Raw genomic sequence first — 15,758 nt, 5'->3', positions numbered from 1 at the left:
ATGAAAAGCCACAGACACAGGCAGGGCTGGAATAAGCCACGTAAAGAAATGAATTTGTTTCTGTGTAACTTACTCTTGGCTAACCCCTGTAGGCTGCTACTTCACACCTGAGTTTCTTCTCCCCAGCACAGTCCAACAGGCAGCTTTTTATTTAGCCTTTAAATAAATTCCATCTGTCCCATATCAGCTCTTTCTTTCCTTTCTTTTAATGTTTGCCTCTTCTCCAGTCTTCTGCAGCTTTGCAAATCCTCCATGATACCGTCAGCGCCTTGCTGGAGCCCCAGGAGGGCTGAGAAACTCTGGGTGATAGACACAGGGGTCCGTGCAGGTCTGTGGGAACAAAATGCAGAAGTGGTCTAAGGCCTTTTTACTGACTCAGCTCAGATCCAGTTGGACTATTTGGAGGCTTATGTTGGACACAGCTTTTTAGGTGGGCATAACAGTGGGCTTCAAATGACCCATACCACTTTCCTCACACTGCACCTAAGATGATGATTCTCCTGGAGCTCAATGGGAAACATGATACAGGTACAGATGTAGACAGATAGCTCACATCCAGATGGGCTTTCTGAAAGAAGGCCTTAGGTTTGTCTGGAATAGTAGTTACTGGACTATTTCCAGACCCAATCTGACCCTGGAATCTTCAGTGCTTTATTCGTGTGGTGTCAGTGCTAATGAGCCATGTCAGACCATAGTTATCTCTGCATCTGTGGCACAGATAATCTCCAAATTGGATAGTTCAGCCACAGATGCCTGGGAGCTGGTTTTAGCCACAAACACCTTTGTGATTGCTTCAGCCATATCTCTAAGTAGTCTAGGGTGATTTTCATTAGACTCAACCAAGTTAAAAGCATCTAATTGAAGGAGCACTGCCTAATCAGTTCCTTCTCTTCTAGTCTGAGTTCTTTCCCTTTTGACACTGCTGCTAATTGCATTAAACATCTGATAGTAGTTAATCTTTTCAGTGAAGATGAACATAGAAAATAAGCATTAGGTAACACGAGGGATCATGGAAGTCCTGCTGGAATGCTCTCAAAAGGACAGTTGCATTGGCCGTATCTACCAGTCTTTATACAGGCAAAAGTAAGCTGATATTTGCTGTGAAAATACATCTTGCTTTCTGAGTGATTTCTTCTTGAAAAGAGGAAATCTATGCACCACTTTGTCAAAGCACTATAGGAGCATGGGACTATCTGCACAAACCATCACTGAAGTCTGAGAAGGAAGAAGGGTGCATAGAAAATAGTCAATGGACAGCCGTGAGCTCAGTCTCCTCACATGATGCTTTCTTTCATCCACAGGTCAAAACGCAGAAAGCAAAAAGTAGGAGGTGTTAGAAAGAGAAAGCAACTACAAGCTAAATGCAGACTCACTATTTGATACTTTCCTTGCCTCCCACTCTCCATTTCGTGTGTCCTGTCTGTTGGTCTTCAGCCCACCCAGTTGTGACAGCACAACCACTTACAGGACTGTATTTTGAACTGGATCAGGGAACTGAGCCAATTTAAAGAAAAAAAAACAAAACAACAAATCTGCCAAGAAATGTCAGTTCTGTAATGATAACAAAAGCTCCTGAGAATAACTGAAACCAGCATTGCCACTGAATGCATTGCGTTAGAAAATCACAGCCCCAGGTCCACAGCCAGCCTGGCTGGGCTGCTCTGCGTTGTTCTGATTTACAAAAGAATTTGTGTTAGAAGCTGAGAGTCCTCTTTCCTGGGTTTTCTTTCAGTTTGTTTTGTTTTACACAACAAATTACGGATGTCTTCCAGTCACAACAAATGTTGTGGCTGTCTTATTCAGTGCCTGTGTTTGTCATCTTTTGTCATGAAACTGAAATTAAAAAATGGAAAACAATGTTAGAAATTGCTGAGAGTTGAAAGTATGTATCAGCAGTTGCAGATTGCAACCTGCATTAAGGAAGGTGCCCATTAAGGCAAAACCAAGCCTTACAAACCCACCAGAGTCATAGGAAAAGGTATACTTTTTTCTTTTTTAAGGAAAAAACCAGTAAATTAAATAGTTTCTCTTCTGCAAAACTACACACAGCTGCACTTCAGAGGAGGTGTGCACTCACCCACGGCACGAGGGCTGACACTTCTGCCAGCAAGGCTTTCAGGGCAAGTACATGTCTTATGTGTTGACATGCTTCCAAGCAGGAGCGTAAAAGTGTGTAGTTGCTCCCATTCTTTCTGAGATTCTTCTTGTTCATAGCAGAGGTTGAAATTTTCAGGCTACAACAATACCACTATAACAGCACCAGGAATCCTTCAGCACTCCCCATCCTCTGCACCATGCATTTTTTAGCACAGTTTGACCAGCTTCAAGTAGCTCTCCTGCTCACAGTTTCTAGGTAGGGTTCAGGAGCACAATGGGCCAGGGACTGCTCCCACCATCAGTTTCCATGTGACCACTCTGTTTTGGAGAGTAAGACAGTTTAATACTATGGATGCAGCCTGCTCCTTGCCAACTGGCCTCGGGGCCAGGGAATGACCCCAGGCACATTTATTTACTAGTATAGATACAGCTTCAGTTTCTTTGTGCTGTGATTCCCCTTTCACTCATTTGTGTTTTAAAACCTTCTTGGTAACAGTTTGCTTGTGAACATATAGGTATTTTAGACAGCACTTTATGGACTTAGCAGAGTCCATGGTTTTATTTTCCTAGAATGAGTTCACTCTAAATATTCAGGTGTCCTGAGGTTTTATACCCACCACCTGCAGGGCTGGGGTAACAGCTACCAACAGGCACTCAAGCTGGCTGTTTAGGTTAGGCAAGAGGCAAATCCTGCATTTACAAATGCTCCTTTTTCTCTTGCACTGAAAGTCCAGAGATTCACCTGAGCTGGTACCTTGTGGAAGCAACCAAGCATTTCTTGGCAACTCAAAGCACATTGGCAAGCCATGATATTAATTTGCTAACACTATATTGGTTTAAGCAGTTGCACTAGTGAAACTGCTGTCTGAAGAAGAGAAGCAGGAGTCAGCCCTTATGTCCTATAATTTCTGTGCTTATGGGTTCTGCCTGCATTTTGTCCTCAGCTCCCCAACAGCAGTGCTGTACAGTGAAACCAGTTGTATGTTGGAGAGCCAGGCAAATACTAATGCCCAATTTAACATGCAGCTCATGTGCCTTTAAATAGCAATAAGAGCCGAGCCGAGCCATCCACTGCAGCAATTTCTGGACATATGTGCAGAGCCCCCCTCCTTTCCTGAGCCCTCCCAGCCTGGAGGCATGAGCTGGCAGAGGGGCTGGGGATTGGTGCAGCTGCCTGTCATTTCACATCACCCCACTGACGTCTCCTCTGTGCTGTTGACTTGATCCCGTTTGTAGCCAATATAATTATAATATGGAGAATCAACAACTGTTAACAATTTAGGTTAACTGTAATTTAATGCTTGGAGATTACTGCACTTAGATGAGATTTCTCTTCATGTGAACCATGCAGAGAATGTGAGTAGCCTGCATACTTCTGCTAAAATAATTCTGGACAAAGGAAAGACTGACAATGGTTTCCTCAGACTCTATTAAATGCTTCAGCAGCTTTGGCATGAGTTTCTAATCTGTCATTGCTCTTGAAATTCCACATGTGAGAATGGGATCTGTTTGAGAGCAGAGGTTCAAAATCCATTCTTCTTTTAGAGGCAAGGAGACAAGGGAGTCCATATATCTTAAAGAAAGTGAGTTCAAAATCCCTGATCATCTCTAAGGGTTTGCTTGGTCCCTTGAAGGGATTTCGCCTAATAATTCACTATCAGTGCCATTACGTCTATAAATTGTGGAAGATAGTGTGAAATGTTGCTGTTGTAAGGTCTAAGAAGTAGTCACACAAGCCAAAAAACTCAAAAAGTCCATTGCAGAGTTCTCCCATGCCGCTGGGACGGCTGCCAAGCAAGGCATGCAGATTGCTGTTGCCGGGGTTTTGAATAATGAGAAAAAGAACAGGACTGCTCGACCCAGCCGGCATTCCCCCTGAGCACTCAGAGAGCTCAGTCAGCATGGCTGCTACCTTTGGTCTTACTGACTTTGTAGCTATTCAAGGGTTTAGGAGTAGGCACATACAGTTTGTAAAGCTCTTTGCACTTGGGTGTCATAGGGTAACTGTTTTCCACGAGCCTGTTGCAGGGACACCACTCTCCACCATGTTCTTCAAGAGGCTTTCAAGCAAACTTTGATTTAAACTAGCTGGGATCACTATGGTAATTTTCTTAGTGGTGTGTTGACTAGAATCTCAGTCCTCGTATGGAGGTTTTCAGCAAAGGGTAGGTGCTAGTGTGAGAAACACCGTCTGTGGCTAACAAAAATGACAAAAATGGTTCTGGCTACAAATAAAAAGTTATGAACTAGTCATGCAAAGAAGAAAGTCATCATTATGCTGTGACATGAGGAAAAGATCAGTTATGAAGAGTGCTTTCTAGCTTATCCAAGCTTTTCCTGTTGTTGGGCACTTTTAGTCTTCCAGAGGTACCCACAGTAAGTGAGGTTCTCCAGCATTATCAATAGTCTCATAGCCTGTATAGTTTAATACCTATTAAAAACACTCATTAAAAAAATGAGCAGTTTAATGTCAGTAAAACTGAAGGCGATCATTTCACACTTGCTGATTTACAAATCTTCATCATAGTAATATCACTTATTTTATTCACTGAGTTATAAAATCACATAAACTATGTTGGTTGAGCAGCGTCCATGAGATCATATTTATCATGTAAAACAGATCAGTACTTCTGAGGGTAGATCATAGGTGCAAGAAAAAAAATTAATGATCTCTGATAAAGAGTCTTCCATATTGCTCTCTGGAAGCACAAAACCAGCAGTAGTTTACACTTTTTAAGTATTCCACGTTTACAGCAAGATTAATCTTCTCATTCTTAACTGCAGGATCAGTAGCATAGTGATGAACTTAATTATATGGTCACATAACCTATTGAAATGGTTGCTTTTGTGGTTGGAAGTGGTCGCCCAAAGTCAATGGCTTAGTCATATAATAGGAAGAATCATGGGATGGTTGCCAATTTCTTCCCCTTCAAATGAGTTTTCTATCTGGAAGGACTTGGAATTCCTTCCCAGTCACATAGACTAGACCTGGAGACCCATCAGAAGCACAGTCACTGATATTGCTAAGAATGTGTTGGGACTTTCCAGAGGAAAGAAAGAGCAGTGAATCACTGCAAGCACACAAAAAACACAGGGAAAGACAGGTCAAGTCAACATGGATTATGGACTACTTCTGTTGTGCACTTAATAGACTCCTAAGACTGAACCTGGTAAAGTGAGAGAAGAGAGCTGGATATTCACACAGATTGTCTGAGCTGAACTGAAAGCTTCCAAAGGCAAACTACATGGAGGGAACCACCAGCCTGTCAGGCTGAGCTTGGTGCTGGGGAAGATTAAGGAGTGGTTTATCTTGAGTGCACTCACCAAGCATGTGCAGGACAACCAGGGGATCAGGCTCAGCCAACATGGGCTCATGAAAGGCAGGTCCTGCTTGACCAACCTGATCTCCTTCTATGACAAGATGACCTGCCTAGTGGATGAGGGAAAGGCTGTGGATGTTGCCTACCTTAATTTCAGTAAAGCCTTTTACATCATTTCCCACAGCATTCTCCTGGTGGCTCATAGCTTAAACAGGTGTACTCTTTGCCAGGTAAAAACTGGCTGGGTGGCTGAGCCCAGTGAGTTGTGGTGAATGGAACTAAATCCAGTTGGTAGCTGGTCATAAGTGGAGTTCCCCAGTGCTGTGTTGGGGCCAGTCTTGTTTAATATCTTTATCAATTATCTGGATGAGGGGACTGAGTGCTCCCCCAGTAAGTTTGCAGACGACACCAAACTAGGCAGGAGTGACGATTCAAGGGTAGGAAGGCTCTCCAGAGGGATCTGGATAGGGTGGATCAATGGGTTGAGGTCAGTTTTATGAGATGCAACAAGACCAAGTGTCGGGCCCTGCACCTGGGTCACAAACAATGCCCCAGGACTGGGGAATTGTGGCTGGAAAGCTGTTCAGTGGAAAAGGACCTGGGGATCTTGGTCAATAGCTGGCTGAACGTGAGCCGGCAGTGTGCCCAGGTGGCCAAGAATGCCAACAGTGTCCTGAGTTGTATCAGAAATCTAGCAGGAGTGAGGAAATGATCATGCCCCTGTACTCAGCACCGGTGAGACCACATCTTGTATACTGTGTTCAGTTTTGGTTCCTCTGAGCTGCTGGAGCATGTCCAGAGAAAGGCAATGAAGCTGGTGAAGGATCTGGAGCACAAGTCTTATGAAGAGCAGCTGAGGCAACTGAGACTGCTTAGTCTGGAGAAAAGGAGGCTGAGGGGAGACATTATTACTGTCTACAACTACTTGAAAGGAGGTTGCAGTGAAGCGGCTGTCGGTCTCTTCTCCCAAGTGACTAGCAATAGGATGAGAGGAAAGGACTCAAGTTGAGCCAGGGGAGGCTTAGACCGGATATTAGGAAAAAATTATTTACTGGAAAAGTGGTGAAGCATTGGAGCAGGCCGCCCAGAGAAGTGATGGAGTCCACATGCCTGGAGGTGTTAAAAAAATGTGTAGATATGGCATTTTGGGTTGTGGTGTATTAGGCATGGTGGCGCTGGTCTAACAGTTGGACTTGATGATCTTAGAGATCTTTTCCAACCTTAATGATTCTGTGAAATTAGAGAGCTATAAAGACTGATGACCAGGGAAATAAGTGCACTTCCACTCAAAGTAGGTGATGCGAAAAATCAAACTACAGCAGAGAACAGGGTCTAAAACTCACTTCAAAGGAAAGGAGAAAGTGCACCATGCCAGATTTTCCTAAGAAAAAGTTAAGTGATTGAACTGGAAGTAAATATAATTGTTCCAAAGGGAAGCCACATGTAACTAAGTTGAGCTATCTGTTTTTCTTCCTAGTTCTTCATTCACTGACCACAGCTTCGCAGTACACAATACTAATGAACAAATAAATTAATGGCAACTAGTATTCTTATACTTCAGTGATTGTAGGAAAGCATTCGACAATGATGCTGCTATAGCAAGACACTGAAAATTTTCAGATTTCATCATAAAATCATTCATATTTCCAAAATCTGTACACCCGTAATTAAATGATTGCTTTGCTATCACGGCTGGCATAGGTGAGAAGGCACATCATCTCCCTGCAGTGTCTCATACTGTTATGTAACAAATATCTGGCACAGAGACTGGAATCCCCGGGGTGTCGGGCAGTCTCAGTTTGCTGGGCATATCCATTCATCAGCAGATGAGAGACAACAAAAGACAAACAGTTTAGTCAGAACATAGAAACAATAAGGTCTTATAATCAATAGGTCAAAAAACAAAGGCTATGAAAATAAATATGCCTTACGTGGCACTGCTGTTCTAGAAGAAGTAACTGCAAGCATTGTTGTCACATTTATTTACCCAGGCAGTTTATCTCACAGCTCCTGTGACTGTCTGTGGTGCAGGGCTCAGATAGGCAAGGGAAGGACTGCTTGTGAGAGCAGAGACTAACACAAATAATGTCTTCACTAAACTGTGGGTAAGGAAGAAGTAATAAGTTTATCAGGCACTGTTTAAACAACTTTCAGTTGGAAATCTGTATCAGATATACATAATAAAATTATGAGACAAAGAACAATGGCAGCTGAGGTGTATACAGTTACCAATAGTTGACCAAAAGCAGAGATAAGGCAGCAGAATATGTTGGTCATATCCTGTAAATACTGAACGACAGACGTGGTGATCCAAAGGCCAGAGGAGAAGATGTTGACTTGAGGAATGTCTTTGCAGAACGTGAAGCACTGAAGAAGTGACCTCACAGATTAGCAGATGGCTCAAATTAAAAATATTGCTCTATGATAGGATTAGTTAGGGCCAAATGACCTCTGCCTTACATCTCAGCACATGTCAGGGGTGGATAGCTTTAGAGCATCCTCATATGCTGAAGTTTTCTTTGTATAGAAACCATGTTTCTTTGTATAGAAACATAGTCTCTTTGCATTGTTAAGGCAGTGGCAATGCTCATTCTGTCTACTGTAAGCAGCCTGGAGTTTGCTTTTATGACCAGTTTTCACTACTTCACAAATTACGAGCCTGAAAACCTGCCAGTTGTTTCTTTGGACATTTCACTTCCAGCATAACTACATGCTTACTAGAAAAGATTTTCAGGTACAATCCATCCAATCACGGTTTTGCTTTCCATTGAACGTGCCAAGAAATTCACAGCACATCACAAACGGTGACAGTACGAGACTTAGGATGGTTACCTTAACCATCTAAGCCAAATAATCCTTTTAGATGGGTTTTAGCAACATAAAAATTTCATTCCTCAAGCGTATCAAGAAACTGAGGTCTCTTAGTATTGTAACCCAATAAAGTCCATTTCCAACAAACAAGAGAGCTTTTCCTTAACTCATCAAATATTTTCATTGAGCTGTGTTAAAAGAGTGTTCATCATAAAAGGGTACAGTCATAAGGTAGTAATAATTACACCAAGAAGCTCTGCAAGTTCCAACATGCTGTTTACATGTCTATTTTCAAAAATAAATACCTATAAAATGTTGAGGCATCTGTCCCTTCTCCTCCTAAGGCATATTAAGGTATTGTTTTCTACAGCTACATTGAAAATCATAGGCAATTATTGGAGAACGTCACTCATCTCTTTTACAACTAAATGAAGGCACTCAATAAATAGAAATGTAAAGATAAGACAAAAGAAAGGAAAAAGGAACAAATGGTAAAAGGAAGAGAGAAGAGAGGGATTTTCACTTGTTTTATCCTAAATCCAAAAGTACACCCTTCACTGAAGTTTTTTAACAACAGTGTAGAAAAGAGAGGATCTCAGGCAAAGAACAAAGACAACTTAATTGCCATAGTACAGAGATTTGGACTCGCTGATTGTTTAAAATCCCTCCCATAAAACTTACAATGTTTTGGATTGTTTTTCTCTTTCTGACCAATTTAATCCCTGAGAAGTTAATGTCCATAAAACGAGAGAGAGTGAGAACAGGCTGCAGCCACCTCACCCTATTTTTTTTTTTTTGTGGGTGGCTCACCCCAAAGGCAGTCCTCCAAGAGTTTGGCAGCAATCCTTTCTGGAGACCAGAGGGCTTGTTTCAAGCCACGTGAGTTCCCAGAGCCAGTTCATTGCCTGGCCACACAAGTAGAAGGGTCAGGGGAGGAGAGGTGGCATGTGTCTGGGAGTTGGGGGAGTAGGACTTGATCTGCAGCCAGATTTGAGCTGGCTTAACCTGGCCAAGGAACAAGAGTGCACGTTGGTGTTTAGGCATTGGTGTTACTGTAGTTAAAGATTTCTGTTTTCATTATAGATCTGTTTTGTCATTGAACTTCAGCGAATAGAAGCCATTATTTAGATGTCCATTTCCATGCAGCTTCAGAATTAAATCACAGGCCTGGATTGAGGGTCAATACACCAAGTTTTGTCAGCTTGAGTTCAGTGTGTACTTCACATCTGGGATCTCTCTCTCTTTCACTAACATAATACCTAGTCCATGCAACACCATGCCCTTCCCAAAAGAAACCACTGACATTTACATCCCTCCTCCAGCTTCTCTGGTCTCTTCTCTGCGCTTTGAGCCATGAAAGTGGTCAAATTTCATCACAGCAAGAGTTGCCCAGAAGGGACACACTGGGCAGGAAGCTCTGATAGATGTTGTCCCTTAGGTTACTACCTCACTTTCCTCCTCACCGTGTACCTAGGAATCCACTGACAAGGACTGGCTTGTATAGAGGAGTTACACTATTTCTTCAACACCAACCGGTCCCTTTTCCCAACTTGAGCAGGAATTCAGCAATACTTTTGTAAACTGCTTTTAGGACTGCAGCCCCATCCTTATTTACTTTTAGAGACTTCTACATTGCAATTTACATGTATTATGCATAGTTAATTACGGTTTAAATTAAGGACACAAAAATCAAGATCTGATGATCTGTTTTATCAAATCAGGTTGTGTAAGATTAACAGCTATTATAAAATAAATGGAGTATGTAGATAACTCTTACCATTTCAGTGGCTCATTTACAGAGCCATTAATTCTCTGGGATGCAGTGAACATACAAATAGGGACCAAGTCGCTCATACTAAAAATCCAGACCCATCCTTTGTCTTTTTTTCCATAAGGCTGCTGCTCAAGCACACCAGAAGATGAAATTTCCTATGGTTTAAAGACAATCTAGCATTTTATACCTTAAGCTTTATGTCTTTTCTATTGCTTACCTAAGTACAAGCTTTTAGTAATGGCCTTCACCAGGAAAAAAAGAGAGCACAAGAAATTTGGATTTTATTACAATGCATATCTTGATACATTGTCTGGGTCCATCTTTTCTATCCCTTAAGAAGAAGAACAGTAAAATTAGTAGAGGGTGTTGCAATCCCATCCTAAGTAGGATTTCAGAAGAACTTTGTGGTCAGCCCTTGTCCACAAATACCCCTCAGACTGCTGCTCGGACTCTCTGGGGAAGAAAGGTTCGGGTCCCACATGCAGAAATGGGGATTACATGTGAGTCTATTGCCCAGACATCACCAACCATAAAGCGGTGCATGAATTGTGGATTATCTCCGATAGACTTCAGGATCTGGCATCTAGTCAAAACTACTTGGCACATTTCTCTCAGATATACAAATAATTCGGGAATAACTAAAACAACATTTGGAGACAATTTTGCTATTTACAAAAAATTAAAACCAGCAATTTACCCAGGTGCAGCTATAAATGTCCTATGTTTTGCTTTCCGTGCTTAGTGATACATCTGTGAGGAAGCAAGGATGTTTTCTAGGAACAAAGTTGATTATTCAGTGACAGTTCTTAAAGTGATCAAAAAGAAAGGTATAAGCTACTTTACTTTTTTAATACAAAAGAGCTGTTCTCTCAGGTACAGATCAAACTAAACAGAAAATCAAATGAATTAAGCATCAGCTTCAACAGTATGCACAGGCTTCTGCTGAGACAGAAATGAATTATTTTCCCAAACAGCAGCAATGCCCGCCAAGATAAATTAGTTGATTAAAAATATCCTCCATATTGCTTAATTCAGTATTCAGTATTTTTAACTTCAGACTAAGAAGTGAACATTCTCTGGGAAGATAAAAAACAAGCTGTATTTGAGAGGTTCTTTTCTTTAGCCAAAATAAGCGTAGCTATAACAGTAAAGATAAAAGAAACAAAGAAAAGAATGACAAAAGCAGGAAGTAAGGAAAGGCTTTTATTAGCATTAATTTTATTTTCTTCGTGTCCATGCCTAATAGCACCAGTCATGAAGAAATATCCCATTATATGAGGGACTGTGCAATCACAATAGGAAATGACAGGGTGTGCTCCATGTAGTTCACCATTTAAATATAACACTGCAAACAACAGGCAAGTAATGACTAATGAGGAGGACAAGGACAAGCATTCCTGCACACCTAATGCCTGACGTGGCTGTTATCAAAGGATGACTTCTAGAGGGACTTGGAGGTGGCTCTGGGGAGCTCCTCTCAGCAGTGCCAGTCATGAGCTGATACTCAAAAGTGTCTGCTGACAGATGTGACAGGATGGTGGATGGTGAATGGTAGACATCCTCTGGGTCAGACAGGAGCACATGGTCTTGGGGAAGGGCTTGTGAGTGAAGACAAGGTGTATGAAACAGAAAAGAAAGGGGCAATGGAGAGAAGAATGCTAGAAATGCAGCTCAGAGAGCTGGAAAATTATTTCTTTGCTTCTTGGTGATGAGTGGAGGGCTTCCCGTTTGGGCAGGACATGCAGCTCTTTTTCTTCGCCTGAGTGAAGCCCCGCTTTCTTGGGGAGATCAAACAAGAAACCTGACACAAAGTTGAGAGCTGAGTCAAAGGGACTCCTGCTTTGAATTCCTGAGGTATCTACTAGAAAATTGAAATTGCCCAACCCCTTGCGCTGGGCAGGAAGAACCACTCCAACCAACACAGATCACCTGGAGGTACAGCTAAGGGTCAAACCAAGGAGAGGAAATAAGGATTTACAGAAAACAGAGATAAGTCAAAGCCCTATTCACCAGCACAGCTTAGCTAGGCTTTTATTTTCTATCACTTCCAGCTCAGCAAAAAGGCAGGATTTGCCCACAGCTTCTCCAAGTTTTTATTTTCCTCAGATAAAATGAGTTTTTTAGCAGGACAAAATCTGCGAAAAATAAACATCAACCAAATTAAGGACAACTAAAACAGAGTTCTCAAAACAAGCTTCCCAGAGCATATTTCAGCCCTGTGTTTCACTGAAGAAATTTGATAATGTAAATGTTTTCCCACCATCCCAGGACAATATTACCTACTGCAATTACTACTCACCTTAACAATTTGCTGTTTTTCCTTTAGGTAAGCAGACGTATTTGCTCCTGCTCACGACAGTGCCTTCAGCAGCACCGAAGTGCCTTCTATCCCTGGCCAGATGGATGAGACCTCCAGCCAGAAGCCAAGTCTCCTTCAAGTCCTGCTGTTGGCAGTGTGGGCAGGCAACTCAGATGTTGATCAGGATTAATCACCCACCAAAATTGCTTCTGTCTTTCCCAGGTGACTCTGCATGGAGCCAAATAGGCTTGCTACTTAAGACTCTTGTTTAAACGTCTAACACAGGGTGAAAATAGGTATATCTTTTCTCTTACCCTTCCCGTTGTTTCTAAGCTTGTAAACCAGACTTTTGTTATATCCTTGATGCAAAGATTTTGGCCTATGGTTTTGAGAGAAAGCTGCATGTCACTGGGAGGCCACAACCTATCACCCTTCTGAGAATGTAAAGACAAAGAAGCAACAGAAAACAATGATTCGCCTTTGTGTGCTTAAACATCTGAGGGTAAAATCACCTATTTTTAATGCAACTGAAGAAAGTTGCTGTTTAGAAGGTGATCTTGTAAGAAAAGTAATGATATGAAAAACTAACTTCTTCATGGTGAAGAAGATGACAACAAAGACACTGAGATAAAGCCATCAGTGAGGAGGGGAAGAAAGAGAGGGACAATACCAGCAGCAGAAATGAAAGAGAAAATGTAAATAGTTGAATAAATCAGGCAGCGCATGTAATGGCTCATGTAATGTAGTGCTGAATTAATAATAATCACAAGATTGTGGAATCCTATAGGACTGGAGTGACAGAAAGCAGACAGAACATCTTGGCCTATCTCAGAACCTCAGCACCGGACTGAGTATACCTAAATCAGTCCTTACTGGTATTTTACAATCTGTTCCTAAAGTACTGCAGGTCACATAGGCCATCTGTTCCACAGCTTACTTGTCCTTAAGTTTGTCGTAATGTCTTTCTGCACGAGTTGCTGCCCTGCACTGGGTACACACACAGTTAGTTTGGCCCCCTTCTATGTGTAGCAACGTTTTCCCCCTCTGCAGCCCTATATACTCTTGACAAACCAAATCACATTATTTTTGGTCCTACCAAGCCAGGGTTTTTTGCCTCTAGGCAAAACACTCCTCCCCTCCTTCCTCAGGAGACTGTTCATTTGGAGTCCTGGACTGTGGTACTTGAAAATGGATAAAGTTTCAGAAGTCTTGAAGGAATGAATAAAATGGAGGAAGAAATATTGACTGCATCTTATTTATGAATATACTGGTTGCATCTTACTTATGACTCTTCTTCCTATATAGAAGTGTGGCATCTGCCTTCTTTCCCAGCAGCATCGAGTCTATGACTCATTCATCTTTAAACACCATCTCCATCTCTGCAGAGCTGCTGCTTGGGCAGTAACTCAATTTGTATTGGTTTAGTTGCCTATTACTACCCATATATCATCTTTGCCCTTAATTGTCAGGGGTTATTGACTATTTATTTTAGGTCCTAGTTGTAATTGGTCAGGAACTTTTCAGTTCTAATCCTTCCTTTCAAAGGGTTTGCATTTCTCTACACCCCAAGCTTTGATAATCCACAACACCAGTGAAAGAATTGTCTATTTCTGCATCAGAACCATTAGTGGATACATTGGATGCCGTTTGGCCTGGGATTGGTCCACAGGGAACCTACTCAGTAAGGCGTTTAAGACTGACTATGAAACCTCAGTAACTATCCTTTAAGTACAGTTTTCCAGCAGATTTACTACTTATTTAGTCCATACTACACTAGCTTGTTTATGAGAGAGTTTTGTGGAGCAACACCAAAGCCTTGCTGAGGTCATTGGTAGGTTATTTCCTGATTCATTGGTGTTTCCCTCAAAATGCCATACACATGCATATCTGGTCTCTGGATGGATGTGCCTTGTAAGCACTTGACATTGTGAGCTTTGTTAGTATTGCAGTATCTACTGGGGTGTCTCAATCCAACTCCCTGGCTCCAATCCAAGGCTGATATACATTCCTATTCCCATTGGCTGTTTCAATCTGAGTTCATGGAAGACCTCTTAGCCAGTTATCATCTGGCCAATGGGCAAGTCCTTGTATCATCCTAAAAGGCAGTCTCTTTGGTGATACTGGTAAAAAAAACTGGGCCAGGATTTGTTCTTTTACCTTAACAGCACAATTCACATCCATTGGGCTGAACTCTTTCATTCCCAGCTACACTTCCCATAGGGAACAGTTTCAGGCTGAGCCTGGGGAGTTGTCTGGGGACTGCCAATTGACACAGGTCAAGATCATGCCAGGCAGTGTGCCAGCTGTTAAACAGCTGGGACGGTTGCAGGCAAGACCCAGACCCTTTTTAGCTCACTAGTATAGGTGTCATTTTCGGTGCTGATATGTACTGGGCTTAACAGAGCTGTATCTGTTAAGAAATAGAAAAGTTGAATGAGTAGAAATTTCTACAGATTTTCTTCTCCAGAGTTTTCTGCTACATGCTGGTTTTGAATCCCAGGGTTAAACTCTTAACAGTGTTGGAAGTTTACCTATAGCATATGGATTGTATGTCTAAACCATGCATCCCAGAGGATGTCCATCCAGCCTCCTCTCTGGGTGCAGTCACTGAGTCTGGACTTCAAAGGGAACTTCAAAAAACAGATCGTGTCCATACTTTTTCAGAGAGAAAGGCGACAAAAAGGGAAGAATGAATGAGAAGGGTAAGTCAAGCTAACATCCAAGTTGAAGATCTAAGGGTAGATCAAAGCAGGCTTCAGTCACAAAAAGAGCTCCATCTGAATTTGCAAGGGGTGCATGGAGAATGACCAAACTATACATTATGCATTGCCATGACCTGACTTTCTTGATGATGATTAGGCTAGAAAAGACTATGGCCATGAGATGTGGTGCCTGTTCCGTTTAAATGGACTTCTGGACAATTGTTACAAGAAATGTGAAGTTCATAGCTTTCCTCTTATCAATGAGGTCACCCACTGTTTTTCAGAAATAGATTAAATCTGCCTGACGTTACATGTTCTTCTCAATTATGTGCTGGCTATTGATAGACTTTTTTATTATGTTCTTATTCTCCCAGTATTTTTCTGTGAACTGAAGTTTGGCAGACTGTTCTATAATTCTCTGAGAGCTTCTTTCCCTGCTTTCTGAATATATTTAAATGTGTGCATATAACTTTTCCAGTCCTCTGAAACATCACCAACCTCCTTGAGTGTCCAAAGACAGTGACTACTGGGTCTGCAGTTTCTTCTGCTGCTTCCTAACAAATCTAGAATGCATTGCGAGACTACAAGAATTGGAAACACCTGCTTTTCTGTGCATTTCACAACTTATCCTTTGCCTACTTAGTCTTCAGTATTTATGCCTCAGTGAAGACAGAAGCAAAAAAATCCCCTTGTGTATTATTGAATGCTTTGTTCCAATTCGCACTCAGTAAGAAAATTATGCACATTAACAAAAT

The 15,758-nt window shown here is 41.8% G+C and overlaps 1 long non-coding RNA gene across 1 annotated transcript in view; it reads right to left on the bottom strand.

Moving 5' to 3' along the window:
- Positions 1 to 12,426, bottom strand: part of LOC128853701 (uncharacterized) — a 28,982-nt gene extending 16,556 nt beyond the window's left edge. The window contains exons 1-2 of the long non-coding RNA XR_008452397.1: positions 12,302 to 12,426; positions 74 to 330 (exon numbers count right to left, since the gene is read on the bottom strand). This is a non-coding gene — a long non-coding RNA (uncharacterized LOC128853701). The remainder of the gene's footprint in view (positions 1 to 73; positions 331 to 12,301) is intronic.
- Positions 12,427 to 15,758: the final 3,332 nt, after the last annotated feature.

The sequence above is a fragment of the Cuculus canorus genome, chromosome 1 (genome assembly GCF_017976375.1).
Source record: "Cuculus canorus isolate bCucCan1 chromosome 1, bCucCan1.pri, whole genome shotgun sequence".
In the NCBI taxonomy this organism is placed as follows: domain Eukaryota; kingdom Metazoa; phylum Chordata; class Aves; order Cuculiformes; family Cuculidae; genus Cuculus; species Cuculus canorus.
This window is presented reverse-complemented; position numbering and strand designations above follow the sequence as displayed.